At 35.4% G+C, this 12,362-nt stretch overlaps 32 non-coding genes across 32 annotated transcripts; all 32 read right to left on the bottom strand.

The window, feature by feature from the left end:
• Positions 1 to 160: 160 nt before the first annotated feature.
• Trnaw-cca (transfer RNA tryptophan (anticodon CCA)) lies at positions 161 to 232 on the bottom strand. The gene has a single exon. It is a non-coding gene; the product is annotated as a tRNA-Trp (tRNA).
• Positions 233 to 438: 206 nt separating this feature from the next.
• Positions 439 to 510, bottom strand: Trnaw-cca (transfer RNA tryptophan (anticodon CCA)). Its single transcript has one exon. It is a non-coding gene; the product is annotated as a tRNA-Trp (tRNA).
• A 484-nt stretch (positions 511 to 994) lies between these two features.
• Trnaw-cca (transfer RNA tryptophan (anticodon CCA)) lies at positions 995 to 1,066 on the bottom strand. Its single transcript has one exon. It is a non-coding gene; the product is annotated as a tRNA-Trp (tRNA).
• A 206-nt stretch (positions 1,067 to 1,272) lies between these two features.
• Trnaw-cca (transfer RNA tryptophan (anticodon CCA)) lies at positions 1,273 to 1,344 on the bottom strand. Its single transcript has one exon. It is a non-coding gene; the product is annotated as a tRNA-Trp (tRNA).
• Positions 1,345 to 1,550: 206 nt separating this feature from the next.
• Positions 1,551 to 1,622, bottom strand: Trnaw-cca (transfer RNA tryptophan (anticodon CCA)). Its single transcript has one exon. It is a non-coding gene; the product is annotated as a tRNA-Trp (tRNA).
• A 206-nt stretch (positions 1,623 to 1,828) lies between these two features.
• On the bottom strand, positions 1,829 to 1,900 carry Trnaw-cca (transfer RNA tryptophan (anticodon CCA)). The gene has a single exon. It is a non-coding gene; the product is annotated as a tRNA-Trp (tRNA).
• A 206-nt stretch (positions 1,901 to 2,106) lies between these two features.
• Trnaw-cca (transfer RNA tryptophan (anticodon CCA)) lies at positions 2,107 to 2,178 on the bottom strand. The gene has a single exon. It is a non-coding gene; the product is annotated as a tRNA-Trp (tRNA).
• Positions 2,179 to 2,384: 206 nt separating this feature from the next.
• On the bottom strand, positions 2,385 to 2,456 carry Trnaw-cca (transfer RNA tryptophan (anticodon CCA)). The gene has a single exon. It is a non-coding gene; the product is annotated as a tRNA-Trp (tRNA).
• A 484-nt stretch (positions 2,457 to 2,940) lies between these two features.
• On the bottom strand, positions 2,941 to 3,012 carry Trnaw-cca (transfer RNA tryptophan (anticodon CCA)). The gene has a single exon. It is a non-coding gene; the product is annotated as a tRNA-Trp (tRNA).
• Positions 3,013 to 3,218: 206 nt separating this feature from the next.
• Trnaw-cca (transfer RNA tryptophan (anticodon CCA)) lies at positions 3,219 to 3,290 on the bottom strand. The gene has a single exon. It is a non-coding gene; the product is annotated as a tRNA-Trp (tRNA).
• A 206-nt stretch (positions 3,291 to 3,496) lies between these two features.
• Trnaw-cca (transfer RNA tryptophan (anticodon CCA)) lies at positions 3,497 to 3,568 on the bottom strand. The gene has a single exon. It is a non-coding gene; the product is annotated as a tRNA-Trp (tRNA).
• A 484-nt stretch (positions 3,569 to 4,052) lies between these two features.
• Positions 4,053 to 4,124, bottom strand: Trnaw-cca (transfer RNA tryptophan (anticodon CCA)). The gene has a single exon. It is a non-coding gene; the product is annotated as a tRNA-Trp (tRNA).
• A 206-nt stretch (positions 4,125 to 4,330) lies between these two features.
• Positions 4,331 to 4,402, bottom strand: Trnaw-cca (transfer RNA tryptophan (anticodon CCA)). Its single transcript has one exon. It is a non-coding gene; the product is annotated as a tRNA-Trp (tRNA).
• A 206-nt stretch (positions 4,403 to 4,608) lies between these two features.
• Trnaw-cca (transfer RNA tryptophan (anticodon CCA)) lies at positions 4,609 to 4,680 on the bottom strand. The gene has a single exon. It is a non-coding gene; the product is annotated as a tRNA-Trp (tRNA).
• A 206-nt stretch (positions 4,681 to 4,886) lies between these two features.
• Trnaw-cca (transfer RNA tryptophan (anticodon CCA)) lies at positions 4,887 to 4,958 on the bottom strand. Its single transcript has one exon. It is a non-coding gene; the product is annotated as a tRNA-Trp (tRNA).
• Positions 4,959 to 5,164: 206 nt separating this feature from the next.
• Trnaw-cca (transfer RNA tryptophan (anticodon CCA)) lies at positions 5,165 to 5,236 on the bottom strand. Its single transcript has one exon. It is a non-coding gene; the product is annotated as a tRNA-Trp (tRNA).
• A 206-nt stretch (positions 5,237 to 5,442) lies between these two features.
• On the bottom strand, positions 5,443 to 5,514 carry Trnaw-cca (transfer RNA tryptophan (anticodon CCA)). The gene has a single exon. It is a non-coding gene; the product is annotated as a tRNA-Trp (tRNA).
• A 206-nt stretch (positions 5,515 to 5,720) lies between these two features.
• Positions 5,721 to 5,792, bottom strand: Trnaw-cca (transfer RNA tryptophan (anticodon CCA)). Its single transcript has one exon. It is a non-coding gene; the product is annotated as a tRNA-Trp (tRNA).
• Positions 5,793 to 5,998: 206 nt separating this feature from the next.
• On the bottom strand, positions 5,999 to 6,070 carry Trnaw-cca (transfer RNA tryptophan (anticodon CCA)). Its single transcript has one exon. It is a non-coding gene; the product is annotated as a tRNA-Trp (tRNA).
• Positions 6,071 to 6,276: 206 nt separating this feature from the next.
• Positions 6,277 to 6,348, bottom strand: Trnaw-cca (transfer RNA tryptophan (anticodon CCA)). Its single transcript has one exon. It is a non-coding gene; the product is annotated as a tRNA-Trp (tRNA).
• Positions 6,349 to 6,554: 206 nt separating this feature from the next.
• Positions 6,555 to 6,626, bottom strand: Trnaw-cca (transfer RNA tryptophan (anticodon CCA)). Its single transcript has one exon. It is a non-coding gene; the product is annotated as a tRNA-Trp (tRNA).
• A 484-nt stretch (positions 6,627 to 7,110) lies between these two features.
• Positions 7,111 to 7,182, bottom strand: Trnaw-cca (transfer RNA tryptophan (anticodon CCA)). Its single transcript has one exon. It is a non-coding gene; the product is annotated as a tRNA-Trp (tRNA).
• A 206-nt stretch (positions 7,183 to 7,388) lies between these two features.
• Positions 7,389 to 7,460, bottom strand: Trnaw-cca (transfer RNA tryptophan (anticodon CCA)). Its single transcript has one exon. It is a non-coding gene; the product is annotated as a tRNA-Trp (tRNA).
• A 483-nt stretch (positions 7,461 to 7,943) lies between these two features.
• Trnaw-cca (transfer RNA tryptophan (anticodon CCA)) lies at positions 7,944 to 8,015 on the bottom strand. The gene has a single exon. It is a non-coding gene; the product is annotated as a tRNA-Trp (tRNA).
• Positions 8,016 to 8,498: 483 nt separating this feature from the next.
• On the bottom strand, positions 8,499 to 8,570 carry Trnaw-cca (transfer RNA tryptophan (anticodon CCA)). The gene has a single exon. It is a non-coding gene; the product is annotated as a tRNA-Trp (tRNA).
• Positions 8,571 to 9,054: 484 nt separating this feature from the next.
• On the bottom strand, positions 9,055 to 9,126 carry Trnas-cga (transfer RNA serine (anticodon CGA)). The gene has a single exon. It is a non-coding gene; the product is annotated as a tRNA-Ser (tRNA).
• A 206-nt stretch (positions 9,127 to 9,332) lies between these two features.
• Trnaw-cca (transfer RNA tryptophan (anticodon CCA)) lies at positions 9,333 to 9,404 on the bottom strand. The gene has a single exon. It is a non-coding gene; the product is annotated as a tRNA-Trp (tRNA).
• A 206-nt stretch (positions 9,405 to 9,610) lies between these two features.
• Positions 9,611 to 9,682, bottom strand: Trnaw-cca (transfer RNA tryptophan (anticodon CCA)). The gene has a single exon. It is a non-coding gene; the product is annotated as a tRNA-Trp (tRNA).
• Positions 9,683 to 10,160: 478 nt separating this feature from the next.
• On the bottom strand, positions 10,161 to 10,243 carry Trnaw-cca (transfer RNA tryptophan (anticodon CCA)). Its single transcript has one exon. It is a non-coding gene; the product is annotated as a tRNA-Trp (tRNA).
• A 478-nt stretch (positions 10,244 to 10,721) lies between these two features.
• Positions 10,722 to 10,793, bottom strand: Trnaw-cca (transfer RNA tryptophan (anticodon CCA)). The gene has a single exon. It is a non-coding gene; the product is annotated as a tRNA-Trp (tRNA).
• Positions 10,794 to 10,999: 206 nt separating this feature from the next.
• On the bottom strand, positions 11,000 to 11,071 carry Trnaw-cca (transfer RNA tryptophan (anticodon CCA)). The gene has a single exon. It is a non-coding gene; the product is annotated as a tRNA-Trp (tRNA).
• Positions 11,072 to 11,277: 206 nt separating this feature from the next.
• Trnaw-cca (transfer RNA tryptophan (anticodon CCA)) lies at positions 11,278 to 11,349 on the bottom strand. The gene has a single exon. It is a non-coding gene; the product is annotated as a tRNA-Trp (tRNA).
• Positions 11,350 to 12,362: the final 1,013 nt, after the last annotated feature.

Raw genomic sequence — 12,362 nt, 5'->3', positions numbered from 1 at the left:
CTGTACCGTACAAAAAATTTAATATTGTACATTACAATAACGTCTCAGAATAATAATTCATTGTAAAACTAGGATTGCATTAATTGTCATTGAAGACTGATAATCTTTGATGATACATTTATAAAATAAATGGCATCCTTCAAATAAAAGGGAACGCTTTTGACCCCGACGTGATTCGAACACGTAACCTTCTGATCTGGAGTCAGACTCGCTACCATTGCGCCACAAGGCCGTAAGCCAACCACTCTTATTATTGCATACTTAAAATACTTATGAATCTGTACCGTACAAAAAATTTAATATTGTACATTACAATAACGTCTCAGAATAATAATTCATTGTAAAACCAGGATTGCATTAATTGCCATTGAAGACTGATAATCTTTGATGATACATTTATAAAATAAATGGCATCCTTCAAATAAAAGGGAACGCTTTTGACCCCGACGTTATTCGAACACGTAACCTTCTGATCTGGAGTCAGACGCGCTACCATTGCGCCACAAGGCCGTAAGCTGACCTCGCTTATTATTGCATTCTTAAAATACTTATGAATCTGTACCGTACAAAAAATTTAATATTGTACATTACAATAACGTCTCAGAATAATAATTCATTGTAAAACCAGGATTGCATTAATTGCCATTGAAGACTTATAATCTTTGATGATACACTTATAAAATAAATGGCATCCTTCAAATAAAAGGGAACGCTTTTGACCCCGTCGTGATTCGAACACGTAACCTTCTGATCTGGAGTCAGCCGCGCTAGCAATGCGCCACAAAGCCGTAAGCCAACCACTATTATTATTGCATTCTTAAAATACATATGAATCTGTACTGTACAAAAAATTTAATATTGTACATTACAATAACGTCTCAGAATAATAATTCATTGTAAAACCAGGATTGCATTAATCGCCATTGAAGACTTACAATCTTTGATGATACATTTATAAAATAAATGGCATCCTTCAAATAAAAGGGAACGCTTTTGACCCCGACGTTATTCGAACACGTAACCTTCTGATCTGGAGTCAGACGCGCTACCATTGCGCCACAAGGCCGTAAGCTGACCTCGCTTATTATTGCATTCTTAAAATACTTATGAATCTGTACCGTACACAAAATTTAATATTGTACATTACAATAACGTCTCAGAATAATAATTCATTGTAAAACCAGGATTGCATTAATTGCCATTGAAGACTGATAATCTTTGATGATACATTTATAAAATAAATGGCATCCTTCAAATAAAAGGGAACGCTTTTGACCCCGACGTGATTCGAACACGTAACCTTCTGATCTGGAGTCGGACGCGCTACCATTGCGCCACAAGGCCGTAAGCCAACCACTCTTATTATTGCATTCTTAAAATACTTATGAATCTGTCCGGTACAAAAAATTGTATATTGTACATTACAATAACGTCTCAGAATAATAATTCATTGTAAAACTAGGATTGCATTAATTGCCATTGAAGACTGATAATCTTTGATGATACATTTATAAAATAAATGGCATCCTTCAAATAAAAGGGAACGCTTTTGACCCCGACGTTATTCGAACACGTAACCTTCTGATCTGGAGTCAGACGCGCTACCATTGCGCCACAAGGCCGTAAGCCAACCACTCTTATTATTGCATTCTTAAAATACTTATGAATCTGTACCGTACAAAAAATTTAATATTGTACATTACAATAACGTCTCAGAATAATAATTCATTGTAAAACCAGGATTGCATTAATTGCTATTGAAGACTTATAATCTTTGATGATACATTTATAAAATAAATGGCATCCTTCAAATAAAAGGGAACGCTTTTGACCCCGACGTGATTCGAACACGTAACCTTCTGATCTGGAGTCAGCCGCGCTAGCATTGCGCCACAAAGCCGTAAGCCAACCACTATTATTATTGCATTCTTAAAATACTTATGAATCTGTACCGTACAAAAAATTTAATATTGTACATTACAATAACGTCTCAGAATAATAATTCATTGTAAAACCAGGATTGCATTAATTGCCATTGAAGACTTACAATCTTTGATGATACATTTCTAAAATAAATGGCATCCTTCAAATAAAAGGGAACGCTTTTGACCCCGACGTGATTCGAACACGTAACCTTCTGATCTGGAGTCAGACGCGCTACCATTGCGCCAAAAGGCCGTAAGCCAACCACTCTTATTATTGCATTCTTAAAATACTTATGAATCTGTACCGTACAAAAAATTTAATATTGTACATTACAATAACATCTCAGAATAATAATTCATTCTAAAACCAGGATTGCATTAATTGCCATTGAAGACTTATAATCTTTGATGATACATTTATAAAATAAATGGCATCCTTCAAATAAAAGGGAACGCTTTTGACCCCGACGTGATTCGAACACGTAACCTTCTGATCTGGAGTCAGACGCGCTACCATTGCGCCACAAGGCCGTAAGCCAACCACTCTTATTATTGCATTCTTAAAATACTTATGAATCTGTACCGTACAAAAAATTTAATATTGTACATTACAATAACGTCTCAGAATAATAATTCATTGTAAAACCAGGATTGCATTAATTGCCATTGAAGACTTATAATCTTTGATGATACATTTATAAAATAAATGGCATCCTTCAAATAAAAGGGAACGCTTTTTACCCCGACGTGATTCGAACACGTAACCTTCTGATCTGGATTAAGAAGCGCTACCATTGCGCCACAAGGCCGTAAGCCCACCACTCGTATTATCGCATTCTTATAATACTTATGAATCTGTACCGTACGAAAGATTTAATATTGTACATTACAATAACGTCTCAGAATAATAATTCATTGGAAAACCAGGATTGCATTAATTGCCATTGAAGACTTATAATCTTTGATGATACATTTATAAAATAAATGGCATCCTTCAAATAAAAGGGAACGCTTTTGACCCCGACGTGATTCGAACACGTAACCTTCTGATCTGGAGTCAGACGCGCTACCATTGCGCCACAAGGCCGTAAGCCAACCACTCTTATTATTGCATTCTTAAAATACTTATGAATCTGTACCGTACAAAAAATTTAATATTGTACATTACAATAAAGTCTCAGAATAATAATTCATTGTAAAACCAGGATTGCATTAATTGCCATTGAAGACTTATAATCTTTGATGATACATTTATAAAATAAATGGCATCCTTCAAATAAAATGGAACGCTTTTGAGCCCGACGTGGTTCGAACACGTAACCTTCTGATCTGGAGTCAGACGCGCTACCATTGCGCCACAAGGCCGTAAGCCCACCACTCGTATTATCGCATTCTTATAATACTTATGAATCTGTACCGTACGAAAGATTTAATATTGTACATTACAATAACGTCTCAGAATAATAATTCATTGGAAAACCAGGATTGCATTAATTGCCATTGAAGACTTATAATCTTTGATGATACATTTATAAAATAAATGGCATCCTTCAAATAAAATGGAACGCTTTTGAGCCCGACGTGATTCGAACACGTAACCTTCTGATCTGGAGTCAGACGCGCTACCATTGCGCCACAAGGCCGTAAGCCAACCACTCTTATTATTGCATTCTTAAAATACTTATGAATCTGTACCGTACAAAAAATTTAATATTGTACATTACAATAAAGTCTCAGAATAATAATTCATTGTAAAACCAGGATTGCATTAATTGCCATTGAAGACTTATAATCTTTGATGATACATTTATAAAATAAATGGCATCCTTCAAATAAAATGGAACGCTTTTGAGCCCGACGTGGTTCGAACACGTAACCTTCTGATCTGGAGTCAGACGCGCTACCATTGCGCAAAAAGGCCGTAAGCCAACCACTCTTATTATTGCATTCTTAAAATACTTATGAATCTGTACCGTACAAAAAATTTAATATTGTACATTACAATAACATCTCAGAATAATAATTCATTGTAAAACCAGGATTGCATTAATTGCCATTGAAGACTTATAATCTTTGATGATACATTTATAAAATAAATGGCATCCTTCAAATAAAAGGGAACGCTTTTGACCCCGACGTGATTCGAACACGTAACCTTCTGATCTGGGGTCAGACGCGCTACCATTGCGCCACAAGGCCGTAAGCCAACCACTCTTATTATTGCATTCTTAAAATACTTATGAATCTGTACCGTACGAAAAATTTAATATTGTACATGACAATAACGTCTCAGAATAATAATTCATTGTAAAACCAGGATTGCATTAATTGCCATTGAAGACTTATAATCTTTGATGATACATTTATAAAATAAATGGCATCCTTCAAATAAAAGGGAACGCTCTTGACCCAGACGTGATTCGAAACCGTAACCTTCTGATCTGGAGTCAGACGCGCTACCATTGCGCCACAAGGCCGTAAGCCAACCACTCTTATTATTGCATTCTTAAAATACTTATGAATCTGTACCGTACAAAAAATTTAATATTGTACATTACAATAACGTCTCAGAATAATAATTCATTGTAAAACTAGGATTGCATTAATTGCCATTGAAGACTGATAATCTTTGATGATACATTTATAAAATAAATTGCATCCTTCAAATAAAAGGGAACGCTTTTGACCCCGACGTGATTCGAACACGTAACCTTCTGATCTGGAGTCAGACGCGCTACCATTGCGCCACAAGGCCGTCAGCCAACCACTCTTATTATTGCATTCTTAAAATACTTATGAATCTCTACCGTACAAAAAATTTAATATTGTACATTACAGTAACATCTCAGAATAACAATTCATTGTAAAACCAGGATTGCATTAATTGCCATTGAAGACTTATAATCTTTGATGATACATTTATAAAATAAATGGCATCCTTCAAATAAAAGGGAACGCTTTTGACCCCGACGTGATTCGAACACGTAACCTTCTGATCTGGAGTCAGACGCGCTACCATTGCGCCACAAGGCCGTAAGCCAACCACTTTTATTATTGCATTCTTAATATACTTATGAATCTGTACCGTACAAAAAATTTAATATTGTCCATTACAATAACGTCTCAGAATAATAATTCATTGTAAAACAAGGATTGCATTAATTGCCATTGAAGACTTATAATCTTTGATGATACATTTATGAAATAAATGGCATCCTTGAAATAAAAGGGAACGCTTTTGACCCCGACGTGATTCGAACACGTAACCTTCTGATCTGGAGTCAGACGCGCTAACATTGCGCCACAAGGCCGTAAGCCAACCACTCTTATTATTGCATTCTTAAAATACTTATGAATCTGTACCGTACAAAAAATTTAATATTGTACATTACAATAACGTCTCAGAATAATAAGTCATTGGAAAACCAGGATTGCATTAATTGCCATTGAAGACTGATAATCGTTGATGATATATTTCTAAAATAAATGGCATCCTTCAAATAAAAGGGAACGCTTTTGACCCCGACGTGATTCGAACACGTAACCTTCTGATCTGGAGTCAGACGCGCTACCATTGCGCCACAAGGCCGTAAGCCAACCACTCTTATTATTGCATTCTTAAAATACTTATGAATTTGTACCGTACAAAAAATTTAATATTGTACATTACAATAACGTCTCAGAATTATAATTCATTGTAAAACCAGGATTGCATTAATTGCCATTGAAGACTTATAATCTTTGATGATACATTTATAAAATAAATGGCATCCTTCAAATAAAAGGGAACGCTTTTGACCCCGACGTGATCCAAACACGTTACCTTCTGATCTGGAGTCAGACGCGCTACCATTGCGCCACAAGGCCGTAAGCCAACCTCTCTTATTATTGCATTCTTAAAATACTTATAAATGTGTACCGTACAAAAAATTTAATATTGTACATTACAATAACGTCTCAGAATAATAATTCATTGTAAAACCAGGATTGCATTAATTGCCATTGAAGACTTATAATCTTTGATGATACATTTATAAAATAAATGGCATCCTTCAAATAAAAGGGAATGCTTTTGACCCCGACGTGATTCGAACACGTAACCTTCTGATCTGGAGTCAGACGCGCTACCATTGCGCCACAAGGCCGTAAGCCAACCACTCTTATTATTGCATTCTTAAAATACTTATGAATCTGTACCCTACAAAAAATTTAATATTGTACATTACAGTAACGTCTCAGAATAATAATTCATTGTAAAACCAGGATTGCATTAATTGCCATTGAAGACTTATAATCTTTGATGATACATTTATAAAATAAATGGCATCCTTCAAATAGTAGAGAACGCATTTGACCCCGACGTGATTCGAACACGTAACCTTCTGATCTGGAGTCAGACGCGCTACCATTGCGCCACAAGGCCGTAAGCTAACCACTCTTATTATTGCATTCTTAAAATACTTATGAATCTGTACCGTACAAAAAATTTAATATTGTACATTACAATAACGTCTCAGAATAATAATTCATTGTAAAACCAGGATTGCATTAATTGCCATTGAAGACTTATAATCCTTGATGATACATTTATAAAATAAATGGCATCCTTCAAATAAAAGGGAACGCTTTTGACCCCGACGTGATTCGAACACGTAACCTTCTGATCTGGAGTCAGACGCGCTACCATTGTGCCACAAGGCCGTAAGCCACCCACTCTTATTATTGCATTCTTAAAACACTTATGAATCTGTACCGTACAAAAAATTTAATATTGTACATTACAATAACATCTCAGAATAATAATTCATTGTAAAACCAGGATTGCATTAATTGCCATGGAAGACTGATAATCTTTGATGATACATTTATAAAATAAATGGCATCCTTCAAATAAAAGAGAACGCATTTCACCCCGACGTGATCCGAACACGTACCCTTCTGATCTGGAGCCAGACGCGCTACAATCGCGCCACAAGGCCGTAAGCTAACCTCCCGTATTATTGCATTCTTAAAATACTTATGAATGTGTACCGTACAAAAAATTTCATATTGTAAATTACAATAACGTCTCAGAATAATAAGTCATTGGAAAACCAGGATTGCATTAATTGCCATTGAAGACTGATAATCTTTGATGATACATTTATAAAATAAATGGCATCCTTCAAATAAAAGGTAACGCTTTTGACCCCGACGTGATTCGAACACGTAACCTTCTGATCTGGAGTCAGACGCGCTACCATTGCGCCACAAGGCCGTAAGCCAACCACTCTTATCATTGCATTCTTAAAATACTTATGAATCTGTACCGTACAAAAAATTTAATATTGTACATTGCAGTAACATCTCAGAATAATAATTCATTGTAAAACCAGGATTGCATTAATTGCCGTTGAAGACTGATAATCTTTGATGATATATTTATAAAATAAATGGTATCCTTCAAATAAAAGGGAACGCTTTTGACCCCGACGTGATTCGAACACGTAACCTTCTGATCTGGAGTCAGACGCGCTACCATTGCGCCACAAGGCCGTAAGCCAACCACTCTCATTATTGCATTCTTAAAATACTTATTAATCTGTACCGTACAAAAAATTTAATATTGTACATTAGAGTAACATCTCAGAATAATAATTCATTGTAAAACCAGGATTGCATTAATTGCCATTGAAGACTTATAATCTTTGATGATACATTTATAAAATAAATGGCATCCTTCAAATAAAAGGGAACGCTTTTGACCGGACGTTATTCGACCACGTAACCTTCTGATCTGGAGTCAGACGCGCTACCATTGCGCCATAAGGCCGTCAGCCAACCACTCTTATTATTGCATTCTTAAAATACTTATGAATCTCTACCGTACAAAAAATTTAATATTGTACATTACAGTAACATCTCAGAATAACAATTCATTGTAAAACCAGGATTGCATTAATTGCCATTGAAGACTTATAATCTTTGATGATACATTTATAAAATAAATGGCATCCTTCAAATAAAAGGGAACGCTTTTGACCCCGACGTGATTCGAACACGTAACCTTCTGATCTGGAGTCAGACGCGCTACCATTGCGCCACAAGGCCGTAAGCCAAGCACTTTTATTATTGCATTCTTAATATACTTATGAATCTGTACCGTACAAAAAATTTAATATTGTCCATTACAATAACGTCTCAGAATAATAATTCATTGTAAAACAAGGATTGCATTAATTGCCATTGAAGACTTATAATCTTTGATGATACATTTATGAAATAAATGGCATCCTTCAAATAAAAGGGAACGCTTTTGACCGGACGTGATTCGAACACGTAACCTTCTGATCTGGAGTCAGACGCGCTAACATTGCGCCACAAGGCCGTAAGCCAACCACTCTTATTATTGCATTCTTAAAATACTTATGAATCTGTACCGTACAAAAAATTTAATATTGTACATTACAATAACGTCTCAGAATAATAAGTCATTGGAAAACCAGGATTGCATTAATTGCCATTGAAGACTGATAATCGTTGATGATATATTTCTAAAATAAATGGCATCCTTCAAATAAAAGGGAACGCTTTTGACCCCGACGTGATTCGAACACGTAACCTTCTGATCTGGAGTCAGACGCGCTACCATTGCGCCACAAGGCCGTAAGCCAACCACTCTTATTATTGCATTCTTAAAATACTTATGAATTTGTACCGTACAAAAAATTTAATATTGTACATTACAATAACGTCTCAGAATAATAATTCATTGTAAAACCAGGATTGCATTAATTGCCATTGAAGACTTATAATCTTTGATGATACATTTATAAAATAAATGGCATCCTTCAAATAAAAGGGAACGCTTTTGACCCCGACGTGATCCAAACACGTTACCTTCTGATCTGGAGTCAGACGCGCTACCATTGCGCAACAAGGCCGTAAGCCAACCTCCCTTATTATTGCATTCTTAAAATACTTATGAATGTGTACCGTACAAAAAATTTAATATTGTACATTACAATAACGTCTCAGAATAATAATTCATTGTAAAACCAGGATTGCATTAATTGCCATTGAAGACTGATAATCTTTGATGATACATTTATAAAATAAATGGCATCCTTCAAATAAAAGGGAATGCTTTTGACCCCGACGTGATTCGAACACGTAACCTTCTGATCTCGAGTCAGACGCGCTACCATTGCGCCACAAGGCCGTAAGCCAACCACTCTTATTATTGCATTCTTAAAATACTTATGAATCTGTACCGTACAAAAAATTTAATATTGTACATTACAGTAACGTCTCAGAATAATAATTCATTGTAAAACCAGGATTGCATTAATTGCCATTGAAGACTTATAATCTTTGATGATACATTTATAAAATAAATAGCATCCTTCAAATAGAAGAGAACGCATTTGACCCCGACGTGATTCGAACACGTAACCTTCTGATCTGGAGTCAGACGCGCCACCATTGCGCCACAAGGCCGTAAGCTAACCACTCTTATTATTGCATTCTTAAAATACTTATGAATCTGTACCGTACAAAAAATTTAATATTGTACATTACAATAACGTCTCAGAATAATAATTCATTGTAAAACCAGGATTGCATTAATTGCCATTGAAGACTTATAATCCTTGATGATACATTTATAAAATAAATGGCATCCTTCAAATAAAAGGGAACGCTTTTGACCCCGACGTGATTCGAACACGTAACCTTCTGATCTGGAGTCAGACGCGCTACCATTGTGCCACAAGGCCGTAAGCCAACCACTCTTATTATTGCATTCTTAAAACACTTATGAATCTGTACCGTACAAAAAATTTAATATTGTACAGTACAGTAACATCTCAGAATAATAATTCATTGTAAAACCAGGATTGCATTAATTGCCATGGAAGACTGATAATCTTTGATGATACATTTATAAAATAAATGGCATCCTTCAAATAAAAGTAAACGCATTTGACCCCGACGTGATCCGAACACGTAACCTTCTGATCTGAGGTCAGACGCGCTTCCATTGCGCCACAAGGCCGTAAGCCAACCACTCTTATTATTGCATTCTTAAAATACTTATGAATCTGTACCGTACAAAAAATTTAATATTGTACATTACAGTAACATCTCAGAATAATAATTCATTGTAAAACCAGGATTGCATTAATTGCCATTGAAGGCTGATAATCTTTTATGATACATTTATAAAATAAATGGCATCCTTCAAATAAAAGGGACCGCTTTTGACCGGACGTGATTCGAACACGTAACCTTCTGATCTGGAGTCAGACGCGCTACCATTGCGCCACAAGGCCGTAAGCCAACCACTCTTATTATTGAATTCTTAAAATACTTATGAATCTGTACCGTACAAAAAATTTAATATTGTACATTACAATAACGTCTCAGAATAATAATTCATTGTAAAACCAGGATTGCATTAATTGCCATTGAAGACTGATAATCTTTGATGATACATTTATAAAATAAATGGCATCCTTCAAATAAAAGAGAACGCATTTGACCCCGACGTGATCCGAACACGTAACCTTCTGATCCGGAGCCAGACGCGCTACAATCGCGCCACAAGGCCGTAAGCTAACCTCTCGTATTATTGCATTCTTAAAATACTTATGAATGTGTACCGTACAAAAAATTTCATATTGTACATTACAATAACGTCTCAGAATAATTATTCATTGTAAAACCAGGATTGCATTAATTGCCATTGAAGACTGATAATCTTTGATGATACATTTATAAAATAAATGGCATCCTTCAAATAAAAGGGAATGCTTTTGACCCCGACGTGATTCGAACACGTAACCTTCTGATCTGGAGTCAGACGCGCTACCATTGCGCCACAAGGCCGTAAGCCAACCACTCTTATTATTGCATTCTTAAAATACTTATGAATCTGTACCGTACAAAAAATTTAATATTGTACATTACAGTAACGTCTCAGAATAATAATTCATTGTAAAACCAGGATTGCATTAATTGCCATTGAAGACTTATAATCTTTGATGATACATTTATAAAATAAATGGCATCCTTCAAATAGAAGAGAACGCATTTGACCCCGACGTGATTCGAACACGTAACCTTCTGATCTGGAGTCAGACGCGCTACCATTGCGCCACAAGGCCGTAAGCTAACCACTCTTATTATTGCATTCTTAAAATACTTATGAATCTCTACCGTACAAAAAATTTAATATTGTACATTACAATAACGTCTCAGAATAATAATTCATTGTAAAACCAGGATTGCATTAATTGCCATTGAAGACTTATAATCCTTGATGATACATTTATAAAATAAATGGCATCCTTCAAATAAAAAGGAACGCTTTTGACCCCGACGTGATTCGAACACGTAACCTTCTGATCTGGAGTCAGACGCGCTACCATTGTGCCACAAGGCCGTAAGCCAACCACTCTTATTATTGCATTCTTAAAACACTTATGAATCTGTACCGTACAAAAAATTTAATATTGTACAGTACAGTAACATCTCAGAATAATAATTCATTGTAAAACCAGGATTGCATTAATTGCCATGGAAGACTGATAATCTTTGATGATACATTTATAAAATAAATGGCATCCTTCAAATAAAAGTGAACGCATTTGACCCCGACGTGATCCGAACACGTAACCTTCTGATCTGAGGTCAGACGCGCTTCCATTGCGCCACAAGGCCGTAAGCCAACCACTCTTATTATTGCATTCTTAAAATACTTATGAATCTGTACCGTACAAAAAATTTAATATTGTACATTACAGTAACATCTCAGAATAATAATTCATTGTAAAACCAGGATTGCATTAATTGCCATTGAAGGCTGATAATCTTTTATGATACATTTATAAAATAAATGGCATCCTTCAAATAAAAGGGACCGCTTTTGACCGGATGTGATTCGAACACGTAACCTTCTGATCTGGAGTCAGACGCGCTACCATTGCGCCACAAGGCCGTAAGCCAACCACTCTTATTATTGAATTCTTAAAATACTTATGAATCTGTACCGTACAAAAAATTTAATATTGTACATTACAATAACGTCTCAGAATAATAATTCATTGTAAAACCAGGATTGCATTAATTGCCATTGAAGACTGATAATCTTTGATGATACATTTATAAAATAAATGGCATCCTTCAAATAAAAGAGAACGCATTTGACCCCGACGTGATCCGAACACGTAACCTTCTGATCTGGAGCCAGACGCGCTACAATCGCGCCACAAGGCCGTAAGCTAACCTCTCGTATTATTGCATTCTTAAAATACTTATGAATGTGTACCGTACAAAAAATTTAATATTGTACATTACAATAACGTCTCAGAATAATAATTCATTGTAAAACCAGGATTGCATTAATTGCCATTGAAGACTGATAATCTTTGATGATACATTTATAAAATAAATGGC

Source organism: Euprymna scolopes, chromosome 6, assembly GCF_053919585.1.
Source record: "Euprymna scolopes isolate OS-2025 chromosome 6, ASM5391958v1, whole genome shotgun sequence".
NCBI classification, from domain to species: domain Eukaryota; kingdom Metazoa; phylum Mollusca; class Cephalopoda; order Sepiida; family Sepiolidae; genus Euprymna; species Euprymna scolopes.
Note: the sequence above shows the minus strand (reverse complement) of the source record. Positions and strands in the feature narration are given on the sequence as shown.